Source organism: Myotis davidii, unplaced genomic scaffold, assembly GCF_000327345.1.
Source record: "Myotis davidii unplaced genomic scaffold, ASM32734v1 scaffold26, whole genome shotgun sequence".
In the NCBI taxonomy this organism is placed as follows: domain Eukaryota; kingdom Metazoa; phylum Chordata; class Mammalia; order Chiroptera; family Vespertilionidae; genus Myotis; species Myotis davidii.
Genome location: NW_006299245.1, coordinates 3350433 through 3365988, shown reverse-complemented (window position 1 = coordinate 3365988; position 15556 = coordinate 3350433). Strand labels below are relative to the sequence as shown.

The 15556-nt window shown below is 35.0% G+C and overlaps 1 pseudogene; it reads right to left on the bottom strand.

The window, feature by feature from the left end:
* Positions 1-1127: 1127 nt before the first annotated feature.
* On the bottom strand, positions 1128-2740 carry LOC102772636 (annotated as a pseudogene).
* Between the last annotated feature and the right edge of the window lie 12816 nt (positions 2741-15556).

Below are 15556 nucleotides of genomic sequence, written 5' to 3'. Positions count from 1 at the left end.
CTCTATTCTCTACCTCCTCTTTTCCTTTTGATCCTTTTGTGAATAAATCCCACTGGGTGGAGTATGGAGCTAGTTTTACCAGAAAAGAGCAATAGAAAGCAACACTTACAAATAAGGTTGCTATTTCAATATATTAATGCTATTATTCTTAGAAAGTTTTTTTTTTTTAGAACTTCTGCAAATTGAGAGGAGAAATAACAAATGGAATGTAGATATGTGACAGATTGGCAAGACTTGTCCAGACAGGACAGTTGATATTTTAGTTTACTTCAAATGTGTTCAGTTTATAAGAGGACCAATGAAGAAAGTGCTTTAGAATTAACTGGCAAGAAACATGTAGCTTATTTATTAATTTCCTAGTCACTTAAATTATATAATTTTAGCATTTCCTTTCTAAAGATTTGTGAAAAAGTAATAATGGATTAGTGAAATAAAATGGCTGAGAGGAGCTAGAAACTGGATAATGCTCTTATTAAAAATATGATACATGGCTTTGAATTGATGCCTTTAGTAGACAATCACATTTATTTCAGAAAAACACCTTGTGTGTTGCTGAGCATGAGATAATTTTAGCTGTTTCCTATTTTCATGTATTAAGGCACATCTCCAAAAACAGTACAAATATCATAGCAATAATCTTTAAAATATCCTATATAATAAAAGGCTAATATGCAAATTGTCCCCTCAGCAGTCCGACTGGGTGACCGAGAGTTTGATCATTCGCTATGACATGCACTGACCACCAGGGGGCGGCACGGAACATGGCAGGTGACCAGCGGCGTCGGTGGGGTGCTGAAGGAGCGAGGAAAGGAGGAGGCAGGGAGGCCAGGAGATGGAGAACCTGATTGGCCCTGATCCTCAGCCAGGCCTAGGGACCCTACCCATGCACGTATTTCATGCACCAGGCCTCTAGTTATATATATAAATGTCTGGCTATTGCCTGGGACTTTTGCATATAAATTTTTTCACCGTCAGCATCCCCTTTAATAAAATGTGGAAAGTTCTGTGACAGGGAAAGGATGATGGGAGTAAATGATGACCATTTAAAATCACAAAAACTCCTTTGTACATGTCTAGAGCATGGCAGAGAGGAGGGCAGTCAGGGTAGTGACAGGCCGGGGTCAGCCCTATTTGTAGGGGATGTTGTAGTGTTCAGGCTGGTAGAGAAGCAAGACCTTGGGCTCTGAGTCTTCAGAGGAGATGTGTGGGTTGGTGGTGCCCCCTTGCCAGGCTCTATGTCTTGCATCTGGATGGAGACACTGAGGGCCTGGGCCAGCGTGATAATGTGGATGTGGTCACTTCCCATGCACATGGGCTCCAGTTCCTAATGGCAGAACTCCTGGACAGTCGATCCACCCTTGATGATGTTTTTGAAGAATGCACTGCCATGCTGAAGGTAGTCTGAGGTGAGCAGCTGCAGGTAGAACACCAGTTAGTCCCAGGTGCTCTCGGCATTGAAGGAGGTGAGGAGGTTGGTGACTGAAGTCTGCTTCTCCACTTGTTCAATCAGGCCCATGGAAATGTGTAAATTCTTAACTGTGAATTTGGTGACGCCAGGGAATACAAGGTCCTCCTTGATCTTGACAGACAGCCTGGAACTGCTGCAATTATGGAGCAATCAGGAAGGTGTCAGAATAAACATAGGGGCTGTGCAATTTGTTGGTGTATAGTTAGTTGTTCATAATAGTCTCTTACGATACTTTGTATTTTTGTGGTATCAGTTGTAACATCTCTCTCATTTATGATTTTATTTATTTGTGTTCTCTCTGTTTTTATTTTTGGTGAGTCTAGCCAAAGGTTTGTCAAATTTGTTTCACTTTTCAGGAACCAGACTTTAATTTCATGGCTCTTTTCTATTTTCTTTTTAGTTTCATTGATCTTTCCTATTTTCTTTTTCTTTTTTTTTTAACAATTTCATTCCTTCTACTAACTTTAGTAGTAGATTTAGTGCTTCTTGAGATTTAGTAGTTCTTTTCATAGTTCCTTGAGGTGTAAAGTTAGATTGTTTATTTGAGATTTTTCTGGTTTTTTGGCATAGACCTTTATTGCTATGAACTTAGTCTTAGAACTGCATTTGCTGAATCCCATACATTTTTTGTGTATTACATTTCCATTTTTTGTTTGTTTTAAGGCACTTTTAATTTCTTCTTTAACTCATTGGTTGATCAGTAGCATGTTGTTTAATCTCCACATATTTTTGGAATTTTCCAGTTTTCTTCATAAAATTAATTTCTAGTTTCAAACTAGATGGAAAGGTGCTTGATATGATTTCAGTCCTCTTAAATTTATTAACTTCAGTTTTGCGGCCTAACATATGATCTATCTCAGAAAATGTTCCATGTGTGCTTGAAAAGAATGCATATTCTGTTGCTTTTTGAATGGGATATATATCTGTTAACTTCATCTGATCTAACATGTTGTTTAAGGTCAGTGTTTGCTTATTGATTTCTTCTGGATGATATATCCAGATGTAAGTGGGGTATTTAAGTCCCCTATTATTATATTGCTGTGCCTTTCTCCCGTTATATCTGTCAATATTTCATTTATATATTTAGGTGATCCTTTGTTGGGTTCATAAATATTTACAAATGTTATAATCCTTTTTGTTGGATTGACCCCTTTATCATTAAGTAATACTCTTATTTATCTCTAATTACAGTCAGTGTTTTAAAGTGTATTTTGTCTGATATATGTATAGTTACTCCAGCTTTCTTTTGGTTTCCATTTTCATGAAATGCATTTTTCCGTCTTTTCACTTTTAATCTGCAGGTGTCCTTAACATCTAAAATGGGGTTTTATAGGCAGTGTACAGATGGGTCTTTTTTTTTTTTTTTTAATCAATTCAGTCACTCTATGTCTCTTTAAAAACTATATTATCCCTATTTTTATCCCATTTTATTTTATTTTGTAATATGTTTTTATTGATCTTAGAGAGAGCGGAAGGGAGAGGGAGAGAGAGAAACATCAATGAGAGAGAAACATTAATCAACTGCCTCCTATATGCCCCCTACTGGAGATTGAGCCTGAAACCCAGGCATGTGCCCTGATGGGGAATCTAACTGGTGACCTCTTGGTTCATGGGTCAATGCTCAACTACAGAACTACACTGGCTGAGCAACCACTCAATGTCTCTTAATTAAAGAATTTAATTCATTTACATTTAAAGTAATTATTAATAAGTATGTGCTTATTGCCATTTTGCTAATTGTTTTCTGGTGGTTTTTGTAATTTCTCTCAGTTTCTTCTCTTATTCTCTTCCTTGTGTTTGATGACTTTTTAAATGGTACGGTATTTTTCTTTTTCTTTATTTTTGTGTGTATTTACTATAGGTTTTTGCTTTATGCTTACCATATGGTTTGCATATAACAACTTATCTCTATAACAGTTTAAGTTGATAACAAATTAAGTTTTGTCCCATTGTAAAGTGTAACATTATTATTCTCCCCTCCATATTTTATGTTTTTTATACAACATTTACATCTTTTAATTTTGTGCATCACTTAACTAATTCTTGTAATTATAGTTCTTTTTACAACTTTTATCTTTTAACCTTCATATTAATTTTATGTGATTAATTCACTACCTTTACCATATATTTACCTTTTCAGCAAGATTAATTTTTTTCAAATGTACTCTTGTTATTAATTAGCACCCTTTCTTTGAAGCTTAAAGAAGTTCATTTAATATTTATTGTAAGGCCAGTTTAGTGATGATGGATTCTTTTAGCTTTTGCTTGTCTGGAAAACTCTTCTGAATTGTAACTTTTCCAGGTAAAATAGTATTGGTTGAAAGTGTTTTTCCTTTCCCATTTTGAATACATGATACCACTCTCTTTTAGCCTAAAAAGTTTCTGCTGAAAAGTCTTCCAGTTTTATGGGGGTTCCCTTGTACATAATAAATGTTTCTCTTTCTGCTTTAAATGTTCTCTCCTTGTCTTTAACTTTTGACGCTTTAATAATAATGTGTTTTAGTGTGGCTCTCTTTGAGTTCATCTTATTTGGAATTTTCTGGGTTCCCTGTATTTGAATTTTGTTCTTTTACTCAAGATAGGGATATTTTTAGCCACTATTACTTCAAATTAAATTTTTGTCCCCCTTTCTCTCTTTTCACCTTCTGGAAGCCCTTTCATGTAAATATTAATTTGTTTGATGTTGTTCCATAAGTCCCTTAAGTTATACTCACTTTTTAGTTCTTTCTTTATTTTATGCTCCTCTGATTGTGATTTCCAGTGCCTTGCCTTCGAGTTGACTAATTCTTTATTCTGCTTCATCTAGTCTCTTGTTGAACCCCTTAGTGTATTTTACATTTCAGTTATTGCATTCTTTAGCTCTGTCATTTCTATTTGCTAGTTTCTTATGGTTTCCATCTCTTTGTTGAACTTCTTACTTTGTTCATCCATTCTCCCCAGTTTGATGAGCATTTTTATGACCATTACTTCAAACTCTTTATCAAATAAATTTCATTAAGGTTTTCCCCTGAAGTTTATCTTGTTCATTCATTTGGGATATATTCCTTTGTTTCTTCACTTGGCTTGAATCTCTGTGTTGGTTTCTATATAGTAAGTGAAACAACCACCTCTCCCCAGTCTTGAAGGAGTGTAGGTCATTTAATTCTGCCCTACCCTTGGTTGTCTTTCAACACTTTGTGCTTGCCCAAGCAGCCTATTAAATTTTTAGTAGCTCCTAGTAGTTTAGGGTGTGTCAAGACCTGTGAGTGTCCCAAAGGGGAGGATTTCACCACCCAGATTCAGGCTGACTGCAAACCAGACCCACAGGCAGCATACTTTAAAAGTATGCAAATATATACTGTCCTGTGGGACTACAAGCGTAAGCTCCACTGGCCACCAGAGCCAGGTGATCTGTAGGTGTCGGATGGCAGCCCTAATAATCGGAGTTCCAGAGAAGCACACAAGCTCTTTCTGGAAAGTGCTGGTTTGGAACTTTTTAGACACTTGTTTCTGAATTCCTGGTTGTTAGCCCAAGGACTACTGTGATGGTTCAAGAACTAGTGATCAGCGCAGGATAGCCATACAGCAAAACAAACAAACAAACAAAAGCATTGCAAAACCAAAGAAGAAGATTGAATAAGAAATTGCTGTTACTCGGAGAAGAGGAGTGGCTACTAGAATCCCATGGTTGGTGAGCAAGGAATACTTGCCTCAAAGGGACCTGATTCAGGAGATGACTTTTCTTTGGATGGAAGCAGCTTCAGAGGAGATCTTTTATCCTAGCCTTTGAGAAGGAATGAACAGATATAGAAATTAGAGGTCAAATGTCTATGTTGAACAGCTCCAAAACTTGCAGAAGGTAAAAGGGAAGTTTGAAATTGCACTAGAAAACACAAAGATTCTGTCATGTGGAAATTTAAAGAGCAGAATAATATATTTCATGTCAATGGAGCTAAAATGGCAGGAGGATGTCAAATGGCTTTGACATTAACCAGAAAGGACCAGGAATGGTCAGAAAAAATAGATCAGCTCAAAAAGAAGTAATTTTTTTTTGACAGTTTAAGGGGTTACAGTTCAAAATGGTTACACAGAAAGATCCTAAACTCACCTCTTCTCACAGACACAATGAGTCTACAGCTGCATATGGTACAATTTATTCTCTAAAAACTCTAAAGGCTGACTGAGTGATGACTTCAGATTAGGAAAATGAGAAAAAACACACCTAAAGAGGGTAGGAGAGGTTAGAACACAATTTTGCCATCAACCTCACCCCTTGCTGAAATCCACAGTCAGGAGGGAATTGAAAACCCAGAGCTTCTCCCTGAGGAGTAAAGTGTTTGAACACAGCATCGGGCACCTCAAATTTTAAGGCATGGGTTTACATTGGTTTTTATTTTTTTAGAAAGAAAATGTAAATTTCACTTAATAAATTCTAGGGGCAAGCACAACCTAGAGTAGTTCTCCGGTTGAGACCAAATTACTGTAATGGTGTGACAAAACATAAACCATCTCCATGGTAATTTAAACAGCTGTGGGCAGAAGCAGTGATGGAAATAAATAACTTAAACTCAATACAGATGTGAAAACAAATTACCATGTACTGTGATGTGTTTAGTGTGATGGAAGAGTAATTTGCTTTTATACTTTGCAACAACAATTCTGAACTCTAAAAAGGCATACTGACCACAACTAAGCAGAATAGAGCTCAAAACTGCAGTCAGGACTTTGGGGAAATTGATAAAGAAAATAAGTATTTATATCTGAGGAAATAATAATTGATGCCAATGATAATTAAACCATACAACAGCCATATGATCTTTGAAAATATAAATCTGTTAATGTCACCACTTTGAATAAAACCCTTTATCTCTTCATATTGCTTCCAGATAGAACCAAAAATCTTTATCCTGTTCTTACCCACCTCTTTTCCAGGCTCTTTCTCAATTGCTTTCTCTTTCTCCTCTTTCCGTAACACTGAAAAGTCTTTTATTTGCTAAAAAGGAGCTATGTCTCCTCCAGCGACAATCTCTTCCTGCTGTTTGGAAACAGGAGAAAACTCTGGTTCTCTTGCCCACTTAACTCTTACTCATCCATCAGATTTCGGGTATCACTTCTCCAGGGAAGCCTTCTCTGGTGTCTAGTCCAGTTCAAGTTCCCAATTACAAACTCTCAAGGCAACCTGTACATTTCCTTTGTTGTATGATTATTTGATTGATGTGTTTACCCGTCTTGACTGTAAGCTATATGAGGGAAGGGACTGGATTGGATTTCGGCTAACATTGTACTCAAAGCTCTAGTATTTTACCTCTGACCCCATTCCATCTCTTACCCCTTCACTAATCCTGCCCGTTTTGAATACTGGTTTTTGAGATTCCCATAGTACTGTCAGATGATAGCCACATCAGTTCCTCCCCTTATACATAAAGCCAGAGATTGGAGATATGCGTCAAACTCTGACAAATATTCTGTAACCAAGAAAAGTGAGGTGACATTTGAAAGGAACTTGGTAGCAATGCATGCAAAAGGCTGTAGCTTTTCATGAACTGTCTCAGTTCAACTCATCAGAAGACAAGAAAATGAAAGTAGTAGAAGACCCCAAGTCCAAACTAAGAAAACCAGAGCATTTGAAAGCTTATAAGCTGCATTTTGGACTCTGCATGTGACATCACAATGAATTTACTGTATATAGTTGTCTATTTAAAAAATAAACATAAATAGAATAAGTGTTAAGATTGGTACACAAAAATAGGAAATATTTCTCCATAGTTAATATTCATTTTTTCTTGGTTTAGTAATAAGGACACCATTTGAAACCAAAATGACACCATGATAGCCTCATTGAGCTTTCATTGGGGGAAAATAAAGTCGTGTGGCTTAATTATCATTGGCATCAGTTATTATTCCCTTAGATGTAAATATTTTATCAATTTCCTCAAAGTCCCTGATAAAAGAGAGATGAGACATGATTATAATGCTTCATACCTCCAAGTTGGGAAACTTATGTAATGAGAATTTTTTTTTTTTATAGCTTACCAGACTGAAGGTAATCTAATTCAAATTTCTCATTAACAGGTTAGAAAATAATACTTGTATTTTGAATGCACAATATCAAGAATATAGGTGATTTGTTTCATTTAGGTTGCCTGTTTGTGTATACATATACACACATGGATATGTGAGATGGTACATAACTTACTAATTTATCAAAGATGCCTATAAGCCACCACCATTTTAAGAACCAGAGATGACTTTATCTAAACAGGGTCTCACAACTAAGAAAATTAATTAAAAGAGAGGAAAGTTAAAGAGAATAATTGGAAATACAGACAACGTGGGAGTTCTGTGTAGTATGTTATTCATATTCTCCTAAGGAATTTATCGTATTGTCTATGAAATATGAGATTTAGTCAGGATTTGCTAATGTTGTTATATTTGGATATTGATATAGTATATTTTATTATGATGAACCAAGAAACAGTTATATAAACTAAGAAAACAAGGAGTAAGTACAATTGTGTACTGACATCCAGGTGGGAATAGAAAAATGCTCTGGGTTTAGAAATAGCTACAGAGAGAATACAAATGATCTTGGACGTGTGATGTAGTTAACTGACTACCAATTTATGACGAAAATCACAGCTGTACTAAAATTGACTACAGCGATACAATACATTGTACATGAAAAACGTTTTAAATCTCAGAAAAAAGTCATTGGATAATTTCAGTAAATAGTCTAGAGCTAAATTTGAAATTCCTACAAAATTACTTTATGACTGCAAAATATGTAAAAACTTAACAGAAAATTTTATTTGTTTATATTAAATTTTTTTCTTAAAGCCAATAAATATCCAAATATTAATTAAGGTAAGATAAAGAAATACCTCCTGTTTTATATACAAATATATCCTAAAAATAAGGCTGAAAATGTTCACGTTGGTTGCTATAACATTTTTGGCTATTTATGGTGTAGCTATTATAAGTCTTCAGACATGTTTTGTTGACACTTGTCAATATTTTTATATGTAAATATTTATAAATTTTTAAAACTAAGGTCTAACACTGGTTTAGGAGTAGGAAGAAGTAGGAGTAGTGTAAATTATAGCTCTAATGAGATCTCAAACATAAAATTATGGCATCAATATAAACAAATTATATTATAACTAGAGTCCTGGTGCATGAAATTTGTGCACTGGAGCCAGGTGGCGTGGGGGGGGGGGGGCCCCTCAGCCTGGCCTGCACCCGCTTGCAGTCTGGGACCCCTCGGGGGATGTCTGGCAGTCGCAGTCGGACATCCCTCTCACAGTCTGGGTCCTCTCAGTCCTTACTGCCTGCCTGCTTGCTGCTCCTTACCGATTGGCTCGCTGCTCCTTAGCACTGCCACAGAGGTGGGAGAGGCTCCTCCACTGCCACTGCGCTCGCCAGCCGTGAGCCTGGCTTCTGGCTGAGCGGTGCTCCTCCTGTGGGAGTGCACTTATCACCAGGGGCAGCTCCTGCATTGAGCATTTGCCCCCTCGTGGTCAGTGCCCATCACAGTGACCGGTTGTTCTGCTGTTCAGTCGATTTGCACATTAGGGTTTTATTATATAGGATATTTACTAAGAATTTATTTGCCAATCCAAGTAAGATTGAGATGTTAGGTAAAAAAAAGAAAAGGTAATCAATGTAATTAGACTTTATTTGGTGGAAACCTGGTATAAACTTGATTACAACTTGGATTAAAATAATCATATTTTGAACTATTCTTTATGGGATTTGCATATAACTGAAGGGACAAGCTGCTATATTCCATTATTATATAGTAGCCCAGAGTATGGGATCCAGATTCAGAATGCTTATTTGGGGCAAATAACTTGTCTTCTCTATGCTTCATTATTAAATTTACAGGGTTGCAATGGAAATTAGATGACAATATATTTAAACATACTAGAACTAACCAGGCACATAGTACATTGCTCTGAAGTATTATCTGTCCTGCTACTACTGTTACCACTTTTAATACAACCCCCACTGGGGATGTGCCTGCAACTAAGGTACATGCCCTTGATGGGAATCGAATCTGGGACCCTTCAATCCCCAAGCCGACGCTCTATCCAGTGAACCAAACCGGTCAGGGAAATATTTATAATCTTTATAAAATGTTAGGAATTGTGCAGAAGATGTAGATGTCTGAAGAAAGGTATAATATTCAAAGAAATGAAAAAATAGAATCCATCGCTATAATTTTGAGACCTTAGTACTTGATGTTGATTCTGCATAAATAAATAAATTAATTAATTAATTAAAGTAAAGTAAATTAGTGGTTTGTTGTGAACAGCTAGAAATGAAAGTGATCATCAGGAGGCAATATAAATTTATTTTGAACATCATGTCAATCTAAATAAATTCCTTGTTTCAGAAATATTAGACTGATAATCCCCTCCTGCCAAAATGTCATTAGGTACAGTGGATTCTGAGCTTTAATAAGTAGATAAGCTCTTTCATCTTGTGACAAGATAGGAAAAAAGACAGATGCTTGAAGAATTAATTAGAAAAATAATCAATCTTATAACTTTAGCCAAAGGTCCAGATTAATGAATTAATGTAAACAAAAATAAATATAATAGTTTGTTTCAGGGTCTAGCTTTGGCTACCCCCTGTGGAATGCATGTTATCAATTAATGTATTGAATAATTATAATAATAACAATAATAATGAATAGCAATAACAACTTTAGAAGACTTTATTTCTGTACCATCAATCTCTTCCTTTTCTGTCTGACAAAAGTCCAATTTTCTTTAGCTATTAACTGTTTTTATAGCAGTCATGTGCCTTCAGGGAAAGACATCATTCCCAAACCCAGAATCATGACTGATATATCAATCACTGTGTCCCTATACCATTTTGCCAATGATTGGTTTGGAAACGGGAATGAGAGAACATTTTGACCTATAACGAAAGTTGGCAAAGGGGAATGTTATTTAAGGCCTTTGGACCTTATCATAAAGAAAAAATGGTTGACAATGCTAATGTCATATGGAGACCATGTAGGTAAAATGCCAACATGCCGAGGGATAGCATGGGAGGAAGAGAAGAAAGACCCCAATCATTGATAATGTTCTTGAGCCACTGAATAATCTAACCTTTGAACATATTTATGAAGTAAAGCTTACCTACTGTGACAGCTGAAACAGGGTTCACCTTGTCTGTATCTTGCAACATAAAACATATGAATGAGTGAATCATGTGTTCCAGGTGCTGTGCTCCATGTCTTAAGCCCACAATCCCATTTATTCATCTCAGTAACACCATGTACCTACATTTTACAGAGAAGTATATTGAGGCTCAGAGAGGTGATCTGCATCAATTTTACTGCAGCAAACTGCAGAGTTGAGATATATTCTTAGGTATAATTGACTTTCGCTGTCTAGTCTTTCCAGTTAAGATATGAAAGAATAATTGTAAATTTTTTAGAAGGATAGGAAATGCATTGAATGGCAGATTCAGATCCCATGAACTTTGAAAACTAGGCTGTGTTGAAGCAGCTTTTGCCCCCAGGGCATTTTGCTGAACTAGGCAGTCTTGAGTTTGAGATCTGATGACTATGTGAGGAATTATGTGTGAAGTCAAAGTTTAGGATTTAATAAAAAAGAGGGAGGTTAATGCAGGGATTCTGTCACCCCAAAGGACTACAACTTCAAGGTAACTGTGAACTAGAAAGAAGTTAAACTTTTACCTACCCAATCTCTCATTCCCAGGACCTTTTTCTGCAATTTAGCAAAGCAAGAGAAAAGAAATAAAGTCCTTTAGAAAATATTGCCGTATGTGGGGATTTTGAATTGAGTCTTTATTGCTTGGAGAATAAAAACAACAACAACAAAATAATTCTCCAACCACGAAGAGTTTACCATGCAACTAATAGTCAAAAGAAAACAGATGCAGTTTTATTGCTATCAGACAAAATTGACTTCAGTGTATAAAAGAATTGCTAGAGATAGAGCCAGTCACTTCATAGAGATAAAATCCAATTCTCAAAGAAGGTACAGAAATCATATATGGATATCTAACAGCATAGCCTCAAAATAAACAACAGGATAATTTTTAAAACTACCGCAGTAAATAAATCTCCAGTCACAATGGTAGATTTTAGCAGACATCTCACATTAATTGATAGAACAAAGAGACCAAAGAATGAGTTTGATATGGACAATTCCATGGGCATTCTTGACCTACTAGACTCCCAAATTTAAGAATACATATACTTTTAAAGAATAAATAGAATTTTAAAAAATTGTGTTCTATAAAGAAAGTTTCAAAAAACTTAAAAGGACTGAAATGATGCACATGTTCTCTTACCAAAGTGCATTTAACTATAGAAAGCACAAAAAAATTTAACAATAAAATATTCATAGAATAGGAAATTAGGAAACACAGTTATAAATGGTAATTATGATTAGAAATTAGAGAAAATTAGAGGACATTTAACTTAATAATGATAATATTAAATAGAATATCTAAGTGAATATAGCTAACTCAATAGTTAGAAATTTGTAACCTTATATGTTGTTCATTTTAGAAAATAAGGCTAAAAATTAATATCAATCATGTTGTTGTAAAAGTTAGAAAAGTACAGAAAAATAAACTCAAAATTATATGAGAAGTAATATAATAAATGAGAGCATAGATTAATGATCCAGAAAACAAATACACAAGAAAAAGCAATAACAGAGATAAAAGTTGGTTGTTTTGATGGTAAAGATCAATAGAATTGACTAATTCCTGGCAAGCTTAATCACAAAAAAGGAGGAAAGGCATGCATAATCTCTATAAAGAATGAGAAAGGGAACATAAGTATAGGTGATGCAGACAGAAAATGGATAGATGGTATTATGTTTAATTTACATCAATAAATTTGAAAGTATGGAAAAATTCCTAGAGAAAATATAACTTTCCCAAAGTGAGTCAAGGTAAAACAGAAAATAGGAATTGTTTTATATAAATAAAATGAAATGAATAACCAAAAGATCTCTTAACAAAAAAACCTCAGATCCATATTACTTTACTAGTGACTTTTACCAAGTAGTCAACAAGAAGTAATTCTTATGCAAACTTTTCCAGAGGCTACATTAGGAGGAAATGTTCTAATTTACTTGATAAGCTCATGAAGTTTTATAACCAAAATACCAGTTTTTCATGAAAAATTGGAACATGGGTGTCCAATAATACTAATTTAATTCACATTATACATACAAATGATGCAAATTAATTAAAAATTAGCAAAATTTATGGGTACAAAATTAATACCCAACAATAAATTAATATACAATGCTACATCAGCCACAAACAAAAGATATAATTTTAGAATATAACATCCACAAAAGCAATAAAAATAGCAAGTACTTAGGAGCAAGTTCAACGAAAGAACACAAGATCTCTGCATAAAATTTTTGAAGGTTATTAAATATGTAAATAAACAGATATATTATCTGTTTCTTAAATATGTAAATAAACAGATATATTATGATCAGAGATGAAAAAACTTAAGAATATAAAGATGTCAGTTTTTTCCAAATTGATCCATAGATTTGATGCAATTTTTACTAAGGTCACTGTGGATTTGTTATTACTGCTGTTGTTGAATTTGAGGAGTTGATTCCAAAATTGTTATGGCAATGCAAAGAATAAAGACTTTCTTAAAGGAAAAGAACATGATTGTTGGTAAATGTGCTCTAATAGATATTATAGCTCCTAATAAAGCTACTAGTGACCCATCACGTGAGATCATATGAGATCCGGGACTCCTCCCCCCACCCCCATGCCATGGGACCACCCCGAGTCCCGGAGTCCCATCCCGCATGGCCAGCACATCACAGGATGGCCCCTGAGTACTGGAGTGCTGCCCTGATGCCCCACCTCTGAGCTGCGTGCAGCAGCCGCTGGCCGCCCCCCGCCTCCCCGCATCCTGGCAGCACACATGCAGGGCTGCAGAAAACCCTGCAGAAGCAGCACGAAAAGGACGCCGGGAACCCCGCGTCCCCTGTGGGGCCACAGGAACCCCAGTGGAAGCCATGTGGAGTGGCCACCAGCCCCACCCCTGCTGCCCCACCCCCCACTGTGCCTGCTGCCATCTTGTTGGGGCGTTACGGCATGAGGATCAATTTGCATATTACCTCTTTATTATATAGGATAATGTAAAGTATTGTATTGAATCTGGTTTAGACATATAAAGGAATAGAACAGAGTCCAAAACCAGATCCAGGCATATCTAACTGGTGCCACTGTAGCTGAGTAAGAAAATGATAGACTTTCAACTAATGGTCATGGGGAAACTGAATATTTATTAAGAAATGAATGGAAATTGTAACTGGTTTCTCATACCATGCACAGAAGTCAAATGCTGGTGGCTTAACATTAAGGTTTTACAATATCCAATAGGAAAATGTATTTATGTACTTGAAATATAGAAATATTTCTTCATTAAGAAATGAAAATCTTTATAAAGGAAAAGACTGATCATTTCTATTACATTAATATTAAAATTTTCTTTACATCAAAAGAATAAAGATAGTGACAGAGTAAAAGTTGCAGAATATATAAGCAGTAAAATGATCATATGCACAACATGTAGAGATTCCCATAAGTTAATGAGAAAAATCAGACACATCATAGAAAAATGAGTAAAAGGCTTGGGCAGAGACTTGACACAATAGGAAATCTAAGTGGTCAATGGAAAAATAAAAAAGCTGATTATTTCATTTATTATTAAAAAAACACAAATAACAGTCATAGCTAGATAATTACTTCCTATAGGGGAATGTAAGATAAAAAAAATATTGTGTGATACGAATGTGAGGTGGAGGATATTTTTTTGGTAAATATTTTGGGAAACAGCATAACATTTCCTAGTGAAGTTAAAAATATGCAAAATAGTTATTCCTTTCCTAATATATTCTCTAGAGAATTTCTTGCATGTGTGTACCAGTAGATAGTTATGGAAATTTCTATACTGTCAGGTGTTAAAAATAACTCCAAATTGAGAGCAACACTAATGTTCATCAACAAGAAAATGGATTAAAAAAATCATGGTAGTTGAAATTCAATGTAGGTAGATTTAATAGTGAATGAATTAATCTGACAAATATAATGAGAATTTAATATGTACACTATTAAAGTTCAAAGACAAGAAAAACTACATTGTTAAAAAAAAGAATAATTTTATTCAGTTACTTGAAGTTCAAAAGCCAAAAAAACTACCTTGTTAAAAACAATGAATACTTTTTTATTAAAATAGGAATATTGGGTATTTGCAGGCAGGAAGGGGAAGGATATGCTAGAGGAAGGCATAATTCCAGGCTTCCCAGGATGTTGCTAATGTCCTATTTCTTCACCTGATTAAATTAGACATCTGTTTCTATAAATATAACAAATTATGCAAGTTTATTTTATATAATTTTAAATAGATAATACATCTCAAAGTACTATGTTTAGAAAAAGGACAAACTGAAAGTGATATTTAACATTTTCATTCATATTGAACCACTGTTATTTTATTGATGTATATCTTACCAGTCTTTGGCTGGTGTGTGTGTGTGTGTGTGTGTGTGTGTGTGTGTGTGTGTGTGTGTTTAAAGTTGATTAAATGACATATATCAATATATTTTAACCTGAATATTTCAATGAACAATATAGTTAAAATGTATTTTGCCTGACTGGCATGACTCAGTGGTTGAATGTTGACTTAAGAACCAGGAGATCATGGTTTGATTCCTGGTCAGGGCATATCCCAGGATTGTGGGCTCGATCCCCAATGTGGGCTGTGCAGGAGGCAGCTGATCAATGATTCTCTCTCATCACTAATTTTTTTCTCTCTCTCTCTCTTTCTCTCCCTTCTTCTCTGAAATAAATAAAAATGTATTTTAAAAAATAATAAAATGTATTTTAATCTCTTAAAGATATTTTTACATCATTTATAGGATGTAGTTTATTATTTATAAAAATACTAAGGTGAAATTTTATATACATGTACACAAAATGTAAAATAGAATTTTATGCCTTATATTGAATCTAAAGCTTGGCATGGACCTTTGTTCACAAATATAGAAAGTAGAAAAACCTTAGAAATTTTACTTCTCT